The 21,000-nt window shown below is 35.1% G+C and overlaps 1 protein-coding gene across 1 annotated transcript in view; it reads left to right on the top strand.

The window, feature by feature from the left end:
* ZNF385D (zinc finger protein 385D) overlaps positions 1-21,000 on the top strand; it is a 953,368-nt gene that overhangs the window by 191,766 nt on the left and 740,602 nt on the right. The gene's annotated exons all lie outside the window — the stretch shown is intronic.

The following is a 21,000-nucleotide window of genomic DNA, read 5'->3' as shown; positions in this document are numbered from 1 at the left end:
TCTTCACTGGGGGATGGGGTAAGTCTATTGACAGCCAACTCTAACATCACAGCTTTCAAACTAGGATGAAGGAAGTACCTCTCTGTATCTGAACATCAAAGCTCACACAAGGTCTCTGATTGGCCCAGTGTTGGGTCATATGTCCTTTTGTGAAAGAAGTCACCATGATTGGTTAGTCCTGGGATCATGTTCCTAACGCTGAGGTCGGGGCAGGGATCTATGGTTGGTAGCGTCACTTGAATCCCATAAGTGGAGGGAGAGAGGAATGAGTTCCAGCTTTTTAGGGTAGCAGGGAAAAATTACATCTTCTTTTTCATTATCATCCTACCAATGTCTATATGGGAGAGAAATCTATATGGGAAGAACCTTCCTTTTTATTTTTTTTTTATTTTTATTTTTATTTTTTTTATTTTATTTTTTTTTGTGTGGTATGCGGGCCTCTCACTGTTGTGGCCTCCCCCGTTGTGGAGCACAGGCTCCGGACGCGCAGGCTCCGGACGCGCAGGCTCAGCGGCCATGGCTCACGGGCCCAGCTGCTCCGCGGCATATGGGATCCTCCCAGACCGGGGCACGAACCCGTATCCCCTGCATCGGCAGGCGGACTCTCAACCACTTGCGCCACCAGGGAGGCCCAAGAACCTTCCTTTTTAAATGGATCTGGACATTACCACTGATTTTTTTTTTTTTTTAGGATACTTCAGGGTAATTCTGTAAGCATTAGCAGTAAGATGTTGATATATTTTTTTCTTGTGTTTCTCATAAAGTATAATTTTTAAAAGGCTTGCATTACTAATGCCTGGGTCATTTTACTACTTCCCTGAAATATTTTAAATTCTAGTTTTAATTTTAATCATATTTCTTTAGACTGTGCATCAAAAACATTTATTCATTAATTACTGTTTTACAAATACTACACATTTTATTAGTCTTTTGATTTTTTGGAAAGTGATTTTTTTATCAGCTTAAAGGCTTAATAAACAATAGAGAGCTGTATTAAAACATAATGCTCATATTCTACCATAATATTCTCTAGTTCTAGGAGACAAATATACTCAAGGGGCACCCTTAAGTGATTATGTTAGGCAAAATAGTCCTAAAAAGTCAATATAATACACTATTTAAAAATATACTTAATCAGGCCAGTAATAATTATCTAGCCCAATTAACAGTATAGAAAGCAGTTTCTGCTTTGCATTCCCTGTGTTTATAAAGAAAAGAGAACACTGCACTTAATTCTCTATGGTCAATCAACAGTTGAAATAATAAATACTGCCAATTTCATTAAAATTGGGCTTATTTCTTAGAGATGAATCACAAGAGTCTTGTAATCGGAGGAAAAAACTTGCTTGAATATGAATTTTAGGTATTTTTCAAGCATTTTAAAGTAAATTTTAGAATTTCACAGAACATCCTTTGTAAATAGTAATTGTAAAGTGGTAGGTCACACTACTGTTATTTTAAATTAGCTTAAATGATACCCTAAATTACAAGAATGGAAAACTATCTCTGTGGAGAGAAAAAAAGTGCATATCTGTATCATATTTCTTATTTTGTATGGATGTTTATGTTTAAAGGATTTCAACTTCATGGAGAAATCGTAGAGAAGCATAAGGTAATTGGTAGAGATCAGTTATATATATATATATATAATATATATATATATATATTATATATATATATGAACATTTAATTTTACCTCAATACCAGGTTCCTCCAGCTAGTTCTAGTGGGCTTGTTTCACACTGCTATGGTACTGTTTATGTAACCTTGACCCCTTAGAGCTCGGGATATTAGCAGTTGCTTCCTGAACTTATAGCTGCTAGGTGTTAGGCTTAGTAACCACAGCAAAACCCTTAACACATATAGTTGGACAAATTCCCTCTTGATACGTCAAAAAGAACTTTTCACTTCTTTAAAATGAAATCAAGGTTACCAACATATGAATTAAAGAATAAGTTAATAGCAGAGAAGAACTATGCTCAAAAAATCAATTTGCTCTACCTGATAAATGCAGCTACCACCACAGAAGGCACAAGTCAGAATAAACTTAACACATGCTGAGGGTTCTGAGCCCAGGGGATGGGCTATTTTGCAGAAAGAATGTCAGTCTGAGCTTGAAATATCCCATCTTGTAGAGTTGCTTTTTCAACTTTGACTGTATTTGAATATTATTAATATATTTGCCCACAAGTAATTGTTTTAGAAATTACTCCTCAGCAGCAATATAAAATCTCAAACTGTGATGGTAACACTTACCAAGAATACTGTTTTTATTGCTTCAGTACATCCATTGGGCCATTTTTTATTGTTGAATTTAATGGGTAAGTGTTCATTTTCCAAACAATGCGAACACATCAGGGCAAAAGTGTGTTAGAATTCGTAAAGAATAACAGATGGTGTATGGGGGATAGCATATAGATAGTTCTGCAAGTAGAGCTCACTTTCTAGGATATCCTACTGTCATTTGGAAGACAGTGTCTGTGCTTGGTGAACAACAGGGCACTTTCCATAGGACATAAGACAATGTAGAATCATCCACTCAGGTCCCCTGTTTGCCTATTAACTGCTGCTTTTGTAAATGCCACACAAAACAACTTACTTCGAGCTATTTAACTTTGGCTTATTATTATCACCTAAAGAGAGACATAGAAGCCAAGTATAAAAATGTAAAATTTCTTATGGTGAGGAGGAGGAGGATAAAGACTTGTATTCCTGCGTTGCCTTTCTCCACATAATGTGAATCAGTTTTTTAAAGCAAATCTACAAACCCATCCAAATCTGCCCAATATTATCATAACTCCTTCCCTCCCTTTCTCCCTTCCTCTTTTGGGTTCCCCTGTTCCTGATTCAAATCTCCCCTCAGTTTTAATTGCCACCCTTTTTATTGAAGTGTAGTTGATTTACAATGTTGTGTTTGTTTCTGGTGTACAGCAAAGTGATTATATATATATATATATATAAAAGAATATATAAACATAAGAATCTATGTATATTCTTTTTCAGATTCTTTTCCATTATAGATTATTATAAGATATCAAATATAGTTCCTTGTACTATACAGTAGGTCTTTGTTGTTTATCTGTTTTATATATAGTAGTGTGTATATGTTAATCCCAACTCCTAATTCATACTGTCCTTTCCCATTTGGTAACCATAAGTTTGTTTTCTATGTCTGTGAGTCTGTTTCTGTTTTGTAAATAACTTCACTTGTACTATTTTTTAGATTCCACACATAAGTGATATCATGTGATATTCATCTTTCTCTGACTTAACATCTCTTTGTATGATAATCTCTAGGTCCATTCATTTTGATGCAAATGGATTATTCCAGTATTTTTTATGGCTGAGTAGTATTCTATTGTATGCATATACCACATCTTCTTTATCCATTTATCTGTTGAGGGACATTTTTGTATAATTTCCCTCTTTAAACAAAGTTTGAATATTGTGAATTGACACTGATCTAATAAATTGTTATTTAGAATATCTAAATATTCCTCATGAGAGCAAATTTGTTCCCTCTTACTTCATTACTAACTCCATTCTCCCTACAAAATGAATTAAATTAAAAATCTGTGTAGAGTTTAAAAAGTATACATAGGTGTGTGTGTGTGTGTGTGTGTGTGTGTGTGTCAGTGTGTATTTAGAAAGAGAGAGAAGGGGAGAGAGAAATTATTCACTGCAGGAGAGCTTTCATATTTTAAAAATTGATTTTTGTAAATTAATTATAGTCTTCAATAGTTCTAAACCACCCCAAGTGCTCCATTAGTTAGAATGAGCTTGAGAAATAGATATGTATTACCAGTTAATTGAAAAACATATGATGTTGATTAGTGCTTAGCTATCTTATTTTAATTGATCTCATTTAAATAAATGACTGCAGTGCTTCCAGACTACAAGATGACAGCTTAAGTTTGCTGCTAGAAAAAGGTACTGAACCAAGAAATGAAGAAATTTCAGGAAAGAAATGACCATATACTTTAAGAATTTACACATACATTTTCATATGTGAGGGGATTTAATTTTTTTTATTTTATTTGTTTATTTATTTATTTATTATTATTTTTTTTTGTGATATGCGGGCCTCTCACTGCTGCAGGCTCTCCCGTTGCGGAGCACAGGCTCCAGACGCGCAGGCCCAGCGGCCATGGCTCACGGGCCCAGCCGCTCCGCGGCATGTGGGATCTTCCCAGACGGGGGTACGAACCCATGTCCCTTGCATCGGCAGGCGGACTCTCAACCACTGCGCCACCAGGGAAGCCCCTGTGAGGGGATTTTAGATTGTAGAATCTCCTCGTTGGTTACAATCTAGATTGTAGATATCCTTAGACTGATTCTAGAACCAGAACCTGAGTTCAAAATCCAGCTATGCCACAATTCCTTCATCTGTAAATTTAGGTTAATTATAGGAACTACCTCATTGGTGATATTTTGAGGATTAAGTGAATGAATATTTGTAAACTGTTTCAACAGTGTATGGCACCTAGTAAATACTAAGTGCTTCAAAATTATTAGTTTTTTAAAAAAATCAACCCCAAACCCCTGACATTTTCATTAATGTTATTCATTTAAAAAATATTAATTGTGAACACATTTCAAATATGGTATTGTTGCCAATTACTCTGGATCCTTGTTATGAACAAAACTATTTTATAGATATGGGCGTGTAGTCCATCCAGTAAGATCATGAAATGAAGAGAAATTCCAATATTTCAGCACGAAATTACTACCCAGGATCAAAAACATATCAAGTTTTTATGATTAGATTATTCTGCCCTTACAGACACATCTTCCCAGATAAGCAAAGCCGTATCAAAATCGAAAGGTTGCTTGGTGGTCTTCTCATCAGAACAGGGAGAGTTGAATGAACCAAGAGTTTTAGGATATCAGGACATTGAAGCCTGCAACATCTCTGTCACCAGATATGGTCATACCAACATCCCCCTGGACAGTGTTTTAATAAATCCAAGTCACACTGCTTAGCGGATCCTTTCTTGTGCTTTCCAGGTTGACCAATCCCTTGAAGTCAATATTTTTTCATAATCTGGATGTCTTTGTTCAAGCCACTTCAAGTTTCCTCTGAACTTTTGTTGGCTTGGGAGCATTCTTTCTCTCCATTGTAATTTTGCAAAGCTTTTTTCTGACCCACTATGTATTTATTTCAAAGCTTAATTCTTCAGAGCCTTTTCTTATTTTCAAGTTCCTAAAAAAGAATTCTCACTTTCTAATGCCTATTTAACATTGAGTAAGCAATTAAGCAATAGGAATGTAAAACCTAATTGAATTTTGAAATATTTAAAAGAATGTGACTGTTTGACCAGAAAAGTTTCAAGTTATGCCTATTTCTAATTTAGCAAGATATTATTATTAAAAGCTGCATTAAAATAAGCCAGCAGGAGTTAGCAACTAATATACTCTTTTATGCCAATTTCTACCATTGTCCTGCCTTTATGAATAGAGTTTGTTCTCAAAAGATGATAAACAATAACTTGCTTTCCTGGACAGATTTCAGACAAGCATAACTAACATCTCCCTTTCCAGTGGGCTTTTCCAGGTGGGACAGGAATCCTGTATCCAAAAAATGGATCTCAGTGGTTTGCATATATTTACATATTTGCGAATTGTTTTGAGAAAAAAAATAGCTGATACGCATGCTTTTGGCACACGGAATTGTCTAGTTTGCACTAAGCGTGCAATAAAAGTTGTTTAACTGATAAGCATCATTGAGTTAGAAATAAGTATGACACTAAGAATATTCTATCTAAACATTTGTCTACTGTGCCATTTCATTTGGCTTAAATGTTCTCTTAGTATTCTGTTTCTCTCCTTGTTCATTGTTGATCTATACATCCTTCCCCCAAATTTATGATTTTAAAGTTTCCCCAGCCTTTTCCATTTTCATCCCTGGCACTTTGGATCAGAAAAAGTAGATCACTCTCTCATCTGGTAAATTATAGATGTAATGAACTGAAGTTGACAGTAAACAATAATGAGTACTGATTTCAGAATTTCTGGAAGGAAAGACATGTTTTTAAAAACATTTTAAATTTAAACATACCTCAAAAATTAGAATAAAGCTGGATAAAAGAAAGGTTTTTTTCTTTCTTTTTTTTTTTTAATAGCCACATAGCAGTGATATAAGTGTTAAAATTGGAGATATATGGAATCACAAATCTATAGTCTTGGAGTGTGAAGGGACTTCAGGGCAATCTGGTGAACTTTCACATTTTTGATTGTTGGGCCATCAAGACTTTTCTTGAGTAGTTCAATGCTGAGAGTTTAATCCTGAGATGTGTCAATAAAATGCAACAGTCTTATCAATTAATACACACATTGCTGAAGATTTGAGATTTGACATCATTTTAAAGGAAAATTAAATGAGAACGTGTCTGTGAAAGTGGTTTATCAACCTTTAAAATCCAAACAAATATCAGATTTTAAAACTTATTCTAAGGACAAAACACCATGTTGCACCATCAATAATGGTAGCATGAACATAAGTGTAAAATATCACTTCCTCAGCTAGGCTACAGTTTGTGGAATTAGAAGGGAACAGAGATCAGCCGCCTACTTCCCTCATTTTACAAATAAGGAAACAGAGCCAGAGGGGTGAAGGGATTTCTGGAGACCAAACGCCTGGAAAATGTTAGGATCAACACATTTTGATGTGCCTTGATCTTTTTACAGCTACTGTAAATTCATGATCAGAACTCCTTCAAGTAATCTTTGAATTCACCAAAGAACTGGAGTTGATATTTAAATAAAATCCAAGTACTGATAAAGAGAAATTTATGGCTTTGTACCCCACATCTCTCTCTCTCTCTCTCTTTTTAAATAAATGTATTTATTTTTGGCTGCATTGAGTCTTTGTTGCTGCGTGCAGGCTTTCTTTGGTTGCAGCAGGCAGAGGCTACTCTTCGTTGCAGTGAGAGGGCTTCTCATCGTGGTGGCTTCTCTTGTTGAGGAGCATGGGCTCTAGGCACGCTGACTTCAGTAGATGTGGCGCACAGGCTCATTTGCTCCGTGGCATGTGGGATCTTCCTGGGCCAGGGACTGAACCCGTGTCCCCTGCCTTGGCAGGTGGATTCTTAACCACTGTGCCACCAGGGAAGTTCCACATCTCTTAAATAAAACCTTAACCTAATTAAAAATTAGAACTTGTTTTTCTTTCTAGATTCATTTTTTTTATTGGAGTATAATTGCTTTACAATGTTGTGTTAGTTTCTGCTGTACAATGAAGTGAATAAGCTATATGTATACCTATATCCCCTCCCTCTTGAACCTCCCTCCCACCCCCCACCCCCATCTACATCCTTACAAAGCACTGAGCTGAGCTCCCTATGCTGTACAGTAGGTTCCCACTAGCCATCTATTTTACACATGGTAGTGTTTATATGTCAGTCCTAACCTCCCAGTTCATCCCACCCTCCCCTTCCCACCCTGTGTCCACCCTTATGTTCTCTGCGTCTGAGTCTCTATTCCTGTCTTGCAAATAGGTTCATCTGTACAATTTTTCTATATTTCACATATATGTGTTAATATATGATATTTGTTTTTCTCTTTCTGACTTCACTCTGTATGACAGACTCTAGGTTCATCCATATCTCTACAAATGACCCAATTCCTTTCCTTGTTATGGCTTGTTATTCCACTGTTTATATGTACCACATCTTTATCCATTCATCTGTCGATGGGCATTTAGGTTGCTTCCATGTCTAGGCTATTGTAAATAGTGTTGCCAAGAACATAAGGGTGCATGTGTCTTTTTGAATTAGTTTTGCCTGGGTATATGCCTAGGAGTGGGATTGCTGGATCATATGGTAATTCTACTTTTAGTTTTTTAAGGAACCTCCATACTGTTCTCCATAGTGGCTGTATCAATTTACATTCCCACCAACAGTGCAAGAGTGTCCCCTTTTCTCCACACCCTCTCCAGCATTTGTTGTTTGTAGATTTTCTGATGATGCTCATTCTAACTGGTGTGAGGTGATACCTCATTGTAGTTTTGATTTGCATTTCTCTAATAATTAGTGATGTTGAGCAGCTTTTCATGTGCTTCTTGACCATCTGTATGTCTTCTCTGGAGAAATGTCTATTTAGGTCTTCTGCCCATTTTTGGATTGGGTTGTTTGTTTTTTGATATTTAGCTGCCTGAGCTGTTTTTAATTAACATTTTTATTTTAAAAGCTAAATATAAAAGATGTGAAATATATATATTGTTGAAAATTGAATTTAAAAAAAGAAACTAAAGCTACAAAGAAGGTGAAAACAGTTACTAAAAGTCCTAAGACCTAATACTTTGCTAAATTTAAAAGCAATTTAAAAGCAACATTTTAAGGGGGAATTAAAGTTTATTTTCCTACTACTAAAATTATTTTTAATGAAAATATATCAATGTGAACTATAAATACACTTTTAAAGAATCTTTTAATTTTAGGAAGATTCCTTGTTATTAAATCATTTCATTCTCTGGAGATCAAAGCACTTGAAAAGAGCAAAATCTATTGTCTTACCTTTAAAAGGATTTAATTTTAACTACCCTAGAGAGATGAAAATTTATTTCAAAAAAGCCAACCAATGAGCTTCCTTTTTAAATGAGTAAATACTCTGTGTCACCTAAATTTTTCATGCTGTAGTTTAAACTCCTGTATTATTGCTCTTTCATTAATAGAAATGGAGAGAAGCTGAAAACCACCTTCAATTTAATAATATTACTTTATTTATTTTAAGACTGTTATTAAGGTTCTTCTTAGTCGTCTTTTTATGTCTAATTCTAAGAAACCTAATTTCTTGTCATTTAAATGTATAATCTACTGTCTACCATTTAATGATCTTTCACATTTCTTCTTAGACCTGAATTCATATCTATCATGTATCTATTTGGAGTTTAAACATGAATATAACACATTTGAGAAACATGAGTATAAGGAAATCTTTTCTAAACCCTTCTACATATAAAAATCTCTATTATATAGTTATTTTCTGACTTAAATTTACCACCCTGCATTACCTTTTTATTTATAATAAGTGCTATAATTTAACAATGTCATTTTCAAATTTGATTCTTTTTACAGGGTCTAGAATTACTGAGTTCTGCAAACTTAATTAACCATCTTTGAGCTTATCATTCAGATGATAGAAAAATATGTTAAATGGTACTGTAGTGAAAAATGACTAATGCATTGTTTCTTTTTTTTGGAATACGTTTATACTTTTCTCTAAGTCAAACGTGATATATTGGTCAATGTATCTAGTATCTAGTATAGAAAATAGGTTTTTATCTTATATGGCAAATTTGAACAGTTCGTGGATACTTACAGTGATGTGTTGAGTATGTGAAACTCAATTCAGGCTCTGAAGGAAAGGGTGTCATGATTGATTAGTGATGTCTGCCAGGGATGTACATCGGGTGATTTAAATCTTCATGGGGAAAATAATTCATTTATTTTTAATCTATTTTATTCTAATATGCTTTACATATTTGAGGTTAGGGATACAGCTGGGATGTTTTAAACCATTAAAAAAAGACTTAAACAATTTTTTAAAAGCTTAGGTGGTAAGCTGTCTGGAACCTTTTCTTGATAAGCAAATACATTGCCTTGGAAATTTAGGTCAATTCCCAATTTTACTATTAATACCAAAGAGTTCACTGGTGTATTAGTTTTTTTAATTGCTGCAGGACTTTATACATTATCACAGCAAACATAATGGCTAAAAACAACACAAATTTATTATCTCATAGCTTCTCAAGATCAGGAGTCCAGACATTGCTAATCTGGTTCCTCTGGGCCGTCTGCCAGCTTGTAGTTGATGAACAAAAGCTAATCTGGGTCCTCTGGGCCCTCTGCCAGCTTGCAGTTGATGAACAAAAAGAGAAAGTTAAACAAAGTATCATTTGGGTAGCTAGTTAAAATGCTCTGACTCAGAGTCAGATTACTCAGTGACATACCAGTTACTTTGTGTGGGTTTAAAAGTTTTGGAGCAAAATGGCTCTAAACAAAACACATCATCTGAGCGCATAGGGCAAATAGGTATATGAAATACTGAATAAGAAAGCTGATGAAGGGAGGTTGTGGCAGACCTTTTACTTCTTTTAGTCTTCTAGAAGTTGATTACAAGGTATCAGCCTGGGCTGTGGTCTCATCTAAGGTTTGACTGAGGAAGGAACCCCCGCCTCAGTCATATAATTGTTGGTTAACATTCAGTTGCTATGATGGCTTCAGTTTATTCTTGGATGTTGGCCAGAGACTATCCTAAGCTCCCTGCCAAGTGGTCTTCTCCATAAGGAAGCTCATAACACTCAGCTTGCTTTTTCAAAGCTAGCGAGGGAGAGTCTCTCCTCACAAAATAGGCATTACAGTCTCATGTAACATAATCATGCCCCTTAAGCACATACATCCCATCATCTCTACCATATTCTATTTGTAGAAGCAAGTTACAGGTTCTCCAGGGGAATCAGCTCTGCAAAGATCTGACTACCATGAGGTAGAAATACTAGGGACCATCATATGTTATGTCTGCTCCAGCTGGAATGAATACATTTTTCAGGGAGCTTTCTCTTAATATGAGAAAATATTCTCAAGTAGCCTGAAGATACTCTGTATCATCAATTTCATCTGCTCTAATCCTCTGATACTGAGAGGGAGAGAAAATGTGAAAGGAAACATGGAACTTAGAGTGATTATTTCGTTCTTAAGAATTCTTATGGAAAAAACTGGACACGTAATACCATGAGTAAATGTATGTATTAGAAAAAGACTAGGCAGGGACAAAAGCTGAAATCACTAAAATATCAAAATATATTTTAAGAAGACAGAGTCCATGGGGGGAAAAAAAAAAGAAGAAGAAGAAATCCTGGGCTCTAAGCACCAAGAATGAGAGAGAAAGCAAAGCTGTTTCTTAAAAGAAGTGAACAACTTAGCGATCCAAATGCTGAATTGGCAACCCCAAATGTTAATCACAATAAACATCACAGTTTTACTCTTCCTTGGTGGGTAACTGATCATCAAAAGTCAAAAAAAAAAGTCAATCCAAAGTCAGTATAACCAAGAGGTATTTTCACCCTCTTCTCAGACTCCACTGAGAACTAGGATATTTGCTTCTGGGGTGTGTTAATATCCTAAGCGTCTACAGGAGTGCTGGACACAGAGGAGATGCTTAAACTATGTCTGTCCAATCACTTTTTGGTGATACCTTGACATTATTTTTCACCAGAGACAAGCCAAAACAGTCTCTTTCTAACTTAGGTCTTCAGAAGTTTTTCTGGAGCAGACTACTCTTAAGTTTATATAAGCTGTTTTAGTTGCAAAGTAAGGTACAGATGAAAGCACAAAGAAATTTGGTGCATTCTCAAGAGAACAGGGTTAATATTTAAAGCAGCTTTGTTAAAAATATGGCCTGAGAACTCAAGAGCTCTTAATTCATTATCAACATCCCTGCTAGGATAGGAGGGATGCTGGGTGGCAAAATTCCAGGGGGTCATGTGTTGCCAAGGGCACCCTGAAGACATGACTGATTCAAGAAGAGATTCCCTAAAATAAGAAAAACAGGTCAGAATATAGGAAACTATTTGCACCTTCTTTGTAAAGAATAATAATAATCATCATCATCATCATAATATTTTTAATAGGACTTTGAAACTTTGAGGGATAACATTAATTACAGTGAAATGTGAGATATATCTGACCTCTTATTGAATATAGGTTCTAATTGAAGAATGACCTTACAAAATAATTACCTTTGTTTTTATTTTTTTTTTTTACTTTTTTTTTTTTTTTTTTTTTTTTTTGCGGTATGCGGGCCTCTCACTGTTGTGGCCTCCCCCGTTGCGGAGCACAGGCTCCGGACGCGCAGGCTCCGGACGCGCAGGCTCAGCGGCCATGGCTCACGGGCCCAGCCGCTCCGCGGCATATGGGATCCTCCCAGACCGGGGCACGAACCCGTATCCCCTGCATCGGCAGGCGGACTCTCAACCACTTGCGCCACCAGGGAGGCCCTGTTTTTATTTTTAAGATTAAACTATGAGCTCCAGTTTTGTATCAAAGATATACTAGCCATGATTTTATGATGATTCTATTAAAGAGTAAGGTAAAATTTTCTTTATCTGAGGTTTCAAAATAGAAGTTCTGATTCTGAGCTTGCAGTACTGAAAGTGTGCTCTTTGAATAAGGGAAAATAATACATTTAAAAGTTTCGTTCTATATTTGCTCCTGCCACTCCTGGTTTAATTCTGTATGTGAATCCTTGACTATTTAGTAAGAGTTCCATCAGCTTTTGAAAACCATAATCTTACCGAGACTGACAAATTTAGTTTGATGCCATGAGGTAATAAAAATAAGTTGAAATACTAATCCGTTAATCTTGATTTGTCTCCTGTAATCTGTAATATTATTTTCGTATTATAAAAGTAAGATATTACTAACTTAAATATCCTCATTTTTAAAGTTTCAAAGTGATATTTAAGTCAAGAGGCTATATAAGAAACAATTGCTGCTTATTAATAAAACCTTATGATAATATAGGATGATTGATATACTTTGTCAGCTTTTCTGTGACTTTCCTCCAATTTATCTTGTCTTTTTTTGTAGGTGTATTCAGTGAATTAACACAGAATTCATTAGCTATACTATATATACATGCCACTAAAGCTGAATATTGTATATATATATATATATATATATATGCATCAGATATTTACAAAATTACAATAATGCTATTTTTATGCCTAGTGTTATGAGATTCTCGTAATACTGTAGTTTTAATTTTAAATTCATACTGCACTCTAGTGGGGAATGAGATCAATGCAAAATTTTTCTTATGTTGGTACTTTATAGTGCTAATTATGGATTATTTACGCTTTAAAAAGTGAAATGTATAAGAGTGCCGCAATCTATAATTTACTCAAAGGTGAGATGGTATAACTTAAATATTCCATATAATATATAATATTTAACCTTATAGTACAATATGAGTTTTTCTCTAAACTGGTTTTAAACATAGAGGAAAATTCACTAATGAAACAGTTCATTTGATTTCTCACAGTGTATTTGGCATATATATATATATATATATATATATATATATATATTTGTATATATGGATATAATTTATACCATGCAGATCCTAATATAAGGAAATATAGAATAAAAGTTAATCCCTCATTTTTTCTAACTAGAAGACAAAAGAGTGGCCAATTTTCTTCCATAAGTTTGAAAAATGAGGATTAGATTTTAAAATATTGGCTTGTAACATTTTATTTTTGATCTTAATTTCATTCACCAAGTTTATTTAAACTCTGTGGAAGAACCTTTGGCAACAGTGTCTTTGTCACCACTAGAACCACCTTTCAAATACCTAGTAGTTTTCTCATTTTTTTCTAAGTTATCTCAAATTAAATTAGTGCTTTTGAAATCCATTTATGGTGTTGTCTCTGGAAATTTTATTCCAAGTTAGAAGTATGAAATCACGTACCAGTAGTACATATTTTTTTCTGTTTCACTCCATAAATGCTTATTAAGGATCTCCACAACCTTTTTCTAATTTTTAAGGTCACCCTTGAAAGGTTTCTCCAAAATATCTTACAGTTGCAATTGTGTGATCATACTCTCATAAATAATGACTAAATCTTTGTTACATTGTCTACTTTCTTTTTTATTGAGCCAGTCGAGGAAAGTTGCATGATAACTACAAACTCTATAAGAATTTGTACAGATTATACATACTGCAACTTCCCTTTAGTGGAATGGTCTAGATTGATGTGTCCTCCCCAGACATTTTTTTTAATAATAAATTAACTGAGAAAGCTCTTTATATTAGACTCTATAAGGCATTCAATATTAGCAGATTCTGCTTTTCAGAGAGAGAATTTTTGAGGACAAATGTTGTCATACATTTGAGCGATATTTAGACTTTGACTTTTATTTTCTGAAAGAAATTGGCTTCAGGGACTTCCCTGGGGCGCAGTTGATAAGACTCTGCGCTCCCAGTGTAGGGGGCCTGGGTTGGATCCCTGGTCAGGGAATTAGATCCCACATACATGACGCAACTAAGGAGCCCACATGCTACAACTAAGGAGCCCGTGTGCCACAACTAATACCCAGCACAACCAAATTAGTTAATTAATTTTAAAGAAAGAAATTAACTTTGAAAGAAATAGCCAAAATTTATCACTTGCCACCCTCTGTATAAATACTATTAAAACTCAAAGGATTAAAACATCTTATCATATGAACTTATAATTTCTTTTTTTTTTTACTAAATGGCTGGTAGTCATCTACTTAAACTAGTCATTTTCCAACTGTATCACCAAGAAAAATGTACAGTTCAAATTTTTATTTTCATCTAGATGAAAAATGACTGTTAGATGTACTTGCAGACCAAGATTTTTAAGGGATTTTTTGTTTAGTATTGGTTCTACCACCATTTATGGAACAAGCCTGTGCTAAATGTGTTCTACACTTGTAAGTCCCTATCCTCCTCATTTAAAAACATTCTATGGCAAGAGAAAGCATTACAAAAACAAGAATATTTTAGTTTAGTTTACTTATGCTGTTTACAGTTGTATACCTTTATAGGTGATGTGTAAAATCCTTTTTAAAATATGGTTTATTGTGCTCTAAACTGCCTGTTGGCTGATGTCATTTATTGTCATTTCATTGTCAGTACAAATTATTGTAGAACTTCAAGATTCTTGGAAATCTTAGATTTTGACAAGGGAGCAAATCCAAGAACAAGGGATAAAACTAATCATGGGCAAAACGTGGAACCTGTCTTGTTAACATTGAAATAAAACATTGAAAATATTTGTAAGGAAAGTTTTCCATTCAATAAAATTAGGTCTGGTTGTCAGTTAATATACGCTCCTTTAAACACTTTTGATTTTTAATATTGATTGTTGTGATAGGGTTGAAATACCAAAAATGAGGTTTATGAATCTTAATTATATGGAGAGTGGTTGGATAACACTGTGTGTGTGTGTGTGTGTGAAAATGGCTCATCCTTCATCTTCATTGGAACCGATCGGTATTACACACGAGGACTCAGTGGATGTGTGTTAGATTCTTTGTTAATGAGTTGGCAGGTTAGTTATTTGGCTGTCAAAGTTGATTTAGAGAAAATGGCTTGAAGCCATGGTCCATATTGGATTTCCAACCCTTTCCTCTCTGCATTGAATTTACCTCCAAGTCACGTGCAGGGCAGTTTGAGAAACCAGGGTTGTGAAGCCTTGACACTTTATGTTGTATTTATGTTGTATTTGAGAAGATAAGAGAATGTAGTTTTAAGCCAGTTTGAAGTACAGGGTCAAGATGGCAGGCCCCACGCAAGGCAGTGGTCCTTCCCCTCACCCTCTCCGTAGCACTTTACTTTTCCTGTTGTGGAGATGAATGAGCAAAGGATGAAGAGAAGAGAAGCTTCTGTCTTAGTTCTTTCCCAGAGTACAGAAGCTCCAAAGATATTTCCGTTGTATTGGTCAAGGAAAGAGATAGACAATGGTCCTGAACTAGTCCCTAACTTTTTTTTTCAATTTAAATAAACTTTTTATTTTGGAATAGTTTTAGATTTGCAGAAAAGTTCCCAAGTTAGTAGAGTTCTGTAAAACCCACCTGCCTACTTTTCTTTACTGTTGACAGATTGGTCTGGTGCATTTGTCACAACTAACAGACCAGTAATAGAATAGTAATGTTACTGGGACTCTATACTTTATTTGAACTTTATTAGGGTTTTTTACTCCAATGTTTTTGTTCTTTTCCAGGATCCCATCTATGACACCACATTATTTTCTGTTTGTGCAGTGAGTTGTTTTTTTTTAATTTTTATTGAAATATATTTGATTTACAATGTGTTAATTTCAGGTGTACAGCAAAGTGATTCAGTTATATGTGGAAAATATATATACATATACATATTCTTTTTTGTATTCTTTTCCATTATGTTATTATAAGATACTGAGTATAGTTCCCTGTGCTATACAGTATGCCCTTGTTGGCTATCCATTTTATATATAATAGTGTGTATATTTTAATGCCAAGCTCCTAATTTTTCCCTCCTCCCCTTTCCCCTTTGGTAAGCATATGCTTGTTTCTGTGTAGGACACCACCTTTTATTTAGTCTTAATATTTCCTTAGGCTCCTCTGGGCTGTGATAATTTCTGACTTTCCTTGTTTTTGATGACCTTGACGGTTTCCAGGAGAAATGGTCAGATCTTTTGTAGAATGTCCCACGTTTTGGGTTTGTCTGATGTTTTTCTCACGGCTTGACTTGGGTTCTGTATTTTTCTGAGGAAGACTACAGAGGTGAAATACCATTCTCCACACATCATATCAAGGATACAGGTCATTAACATGATGTATCACTGTTGCTAGCTTTAGTTACACAACTTAGGCCATGTTTGTCAGGTTTCTCCATTGCAGAGTGACTTTTTCTTCTCCTTCCATACTGTGCTATTTGGAAGCAAGTCACTAGACATGTAGCCTACACTTAAGGAATAGGGAGTCATGCTCCATCCCTCCTTGAGGAAGGAGCATCTATTTAATGATTTGGGATACTCCTATATGGGAGGTTTGTATCTTCTGCCCCATTTAATTTTTTTTAATCAGTATGTACTCACCGATATATATTTTATATTTTGGGTTATAATCCAATAATATATTTAGTTATTTAGCTGTGCTGATGGTGAGCTCCTTCAGTTCACTCCTGTGTCTTTTCCCCAGCTTTTAATTATTAATCAGTTGGGTTACACCAAACTTAGGGTTCACCAGGGGTACAACCTTTTACCCTGGGATGAGGTGGGAAAGAGAATATCAGCACTTTTTCATTTTCTTTTTTCATCTTTATTGGAGTTTAATTGCTCTACAATGATGTGTTAGTTTCTGCTGTACAACACAGTGAATCGGTTATATGTATATATATATATATCCCCATATCCTCTCCCTCTTGAGCTTCCCTTCCTAACCCATCCCTCTAGGTTATCGCAAAGCACTGAGCTGATCTCCCTGTGCTATGTGGCTGCTTCTCAGTAGCTGTCTATTTTATATTCAGTAGTGTATATATGTCGATGCTACTCTCACTTCGCCCCAGCCTCCCCTTCCCACCCCATTGCAGCACTATTTACAATAGCCAGGACATGGAACCAACCTAAATATCCATTGACAGATGAATGGATAAAGAAGATGTGACATATATATATACAGTGGAATATTTACTCAGCCATAAAAAGGAACGAAATTTAGTTATTTGTAGTGAGGTGGATGGACCTAGAGTCTGTCATACAGAGTGAAGTAAGTCAGAAAGAGAAAAACGAATACCGTATGCTAATGCATATATATATGGAATCTAAATAAAAAAATTAAAAAATGGTACTGATAGGGCTTCCCTGGTGGCGCAGTGTCTGAGAGTCCACCTGCCGATGCAGGGGACGCGGGGTCATGCCCCGGTCCGGGAAGATCCCACATGCCATGGAGCGGCTGGGCCCGTGAGCCATGACGGCTGAGCCTGCGCGTCTGGAGCCTGTGCTTTGCCATGGGAGAGGCCACAACAATGAGAGGCCCGCGTACTGAAAAAAAAAAAATTGGTACTGATAAACCTAGTTGCAGGGCAGGAATAAAGAGGTAGGCATAGAGAATGGACTTGAAGATCAGCACTCTTTAGGACAATCTTCATACCAAAATCTGGTGCTTTGGTACAAGTGATGATGTTTCAGTTTTTATATCAGAAGGCTCTAAAGTGGGTCAAAACAATGCACTAGAAATCAAATTCAACAAGCATGTTGCCTCCTAGGGAAAGAAAATATTGTTTCCAGTTTTATTTTTCTCAAGTTATGCTGAGGTACAGTGTTTAATATGAATTATCAAAGATAAGTTCTTGACGTATGACACCTTTTAATTATTTCTATAAATCTGTAGGAGCAAATTCAGCTCCACATCTATAAAATTAAAAAAATATATACAGACAAATACCTGATTCCTTCAGTAATCATTCCTGTGGTAATCCTAGTCTTTAAACCTTTTACATGATGCAGTGTGGATCCACATTGTTGTGTGAAGCAACAGACTTTCATGGCATTTTAGTGGTTCTGGACATGGAGGTAAGGTGGGGAAAAAAGAAAAAGATAATTGATAAAATATTTTGGGTTTCAATCCAGTTGCCAAGAGCCTGTGGATGGTGACCACTAAAGTTTTTCTCAGTGCATCTTAAATGAGCAAAATTTCCCTTCCAGCATTTAAATGATACTTTTACCATATTAGGAGTAAAATAGTAAAAATTACTCATTCATATTGCTTCTTATTTCAGAGAGTACCATTTGAAATAACGGCAGTTTTCTTTCAAAATCTGTACATGTTTTATGATGTCACACCCCAGCTACAAGAGTTAATTTGAAATTCCCTTTTTCCTTTAAGAGTTTTTATCCTTGCCCCTCCCCCTCCCAGTGCAATATTAATTTTGACTCAGATGGTACAGTTTTCACTTTCTTTTGTGATAAGGGAACTCCTCACATGTAAGCAAATAAATCTCATAGCCTTGAAAGGAAATTTCTTCTCCAGCATCTTCCCTGCTAAATCGTTGGCCAACATTCTTATTTTATAGGTCAAGATGGAAATAATCAAAGAAGAAACTATTTCTCTCCAAACATATGCATATATTTTTCAAAAATGTTGTGTCACAAGGACTCGTGTACTGGGATTGTCTGTGTAGTTTGCCCTAGTTCTGATAAACATAAACCCTTCATTCAGTAGGTTAGTACAAGCTCTTTTTTTGGGCTTATTTCTTTCAAATATATTGATTTATTTTTTCATAATAAATGTAATAAGTGGTCATTAGGTACAATTTTGAAAAGATGGAAAAAATGAAGGGGAAAAAAGCCAACTCTAATCTCATCATTCAAAATCAATGACTACTGATATTTTTCCTAAGTCTTACTTGTGTTTTACATAGTTGTAAACATATTATATGTAAATTTACATCTTGTGTTTGTTTTTCACTTGTATAGAAATAATTTCTCATGTTATGTAATTTTCCCTATCTGTTTTTATTGCCTATAGAACATCACAGTGATTAAATGCACCTTCATTTAATCATTTTCATTACTTAATGATATTTGAGATAAAAGATTTTAAAAATACAAATTAACTCTGAAAAAAAGAAGTTTTGAAACATTCTGAATACAACCTGTAGTAAATACCTAAATTGCTTTATTTATATGAAATAAAAAAGCTAATAAATATAGTTATATACTTTCCTTTAACTAAAATTATGTGATAATTTTACAAAGCCTCTAAATTTTCTTTTTTTTCTTTCTTTCTTTCTTTCTTTCTTTCTTTCTTTCTTTCTTTCTTTCTTTCTTTCTTTTTGGCTGTGTTGGGTCTTCACTGCTGCATGCCGGCTTTCTCTAGTTGTGGCGAGCGGGGGCTACTCCTTGTTGTGGTGCATGGGCTTCTCGTTGCAGTGGCTTCTCTTGTTGTGGAGCACGGGCTCTAAGCGCGTGGGCTTCCGTAGTTGTGGCTCGCAGGCTCAGTAGTTGTGGCTCATGGGCTCTAGAGCACAGACTCAGTAGTTGTGGCACACAGGCTTAGTTGCTCCGCGGCATGTGGGATCTTCCCGGACCACGGGTCAAACCCATGTCCCCTGAACTGGAAGGAGATTCTCAACCAATGCACTACCAGGGAAGTCCGTAAATTTTCTTTTAAATATGACCACTCAAATTGTGTATTTAATATTATTCTAATAGCGGCCACCTGAGTAAGAAAGATAAAGTTTCCTTTTTAAAAAGCAGTTAGTGTATTTTAAATAAATTAGTCCACCAAAAAGCATGAATTATATACTTAAAGGCTTTTACTCTCTTTAAAAATTGGATGCTTCAATATCCATTAAGAGATTCAAGTATTAGGTGTTTAGCTTGAGTCAGTAGTTAGATTTTCTTTCATCATTTACTGACAAACTACTCCTTATACATTGTCAAAATTATTTTGGCATTTGTTATCTCGTTTGCCTGATACCAAAGCCCATGTTCTTCCCGTCATTCAGTAAGTTTTGTAACGGCAGGATCACTCTTGTCTTGCTCATCAGTTTTTCTCCAGTATCAAGGAGAGGGCCTGCCACCCAGTAGGCAGTTAATAAATGCACGTTAAAATAATAATTGTTCTCCTCTGCTAATATTTCCAAAGACTATGAAAAGATCTTTGAAGAATCTGGAAAATTGGAATGGAAAATCATATCTAGACTGTAAAAGTTATGCAGAGTCCTGTTAGTAAAAGCACAGAAAAATCTTAGAAAGGAGTCAGTATTCTTTTAAGTGATTTATAAATAAACAGTAAAATATGTATTACAATGGTTGCTTTAATTATTACCATCTCAAGGTCAGAGATTCTGCAATTGTCAGTTGCCAATTTCTCTTAGATTTGAGCATACAAAGCTTATATTTATCCAAAAATAATGTATTCCCAAATAATCCTTATATCTGTCACACTTTCCTTGCACCCTGAGTATGAAGGTATCTTGGATATTCAGAACCTCTTATGTATTTGAGGTACAAAACATACATTTTTAGGTACTGGAATGATTTTAGCTTTTTTATATGTGTAGGATGTGTCCATACAAATGTAAGTGATTTTACTTAATTGATAAGAAATATGAAAATAAGATAATTTTATTTAGTTGTTGAAATCAAAAGGGAAATATCTAATACATTAATACTTAGTAAAGAGCATGATAATTAAAAGCTTGTGATAGGAAGATAAATAAAACCGAATGTTGATGCCAAAGGTACCACTTATTAGGTGTGTGACCCTAGGTGAGTTATTTAAACACTCTAAACCCTAGTTTCTTTAGTTATGAAACAGGAAAAACTATAGTTTATTCATTGTTTCCTTTTCCACCGTTATGATGGCTAAATGAGATAATGCATGTTAGCCATTTGTCATTTAACACAGTGTTTGACATAGAAGAAGCAAAGTGAAACATTTGCCATTTGTATCCCAAGAAAGATATAAAGATGAATGTATAGTG

The sequence above is a fragment of the Mesoplodon densirostris genome, chromosome 5 (assembly GCF_025265405.1).
Source record: "Mesoplodon densirostris isolate mMesDen1 chromosome 5, mMesDen1 primary haplotype, whole genome shotgun sequence".
NCBI lineage: Eukaryota > Metazoa > Chordata > Mammalia > Artiodactyla > Ziphiidae > Mesoplodon > Mesoplodon densirostris.
This window is presented reverse-complemented; position numbering and strand designations above follow the sequence as displayed.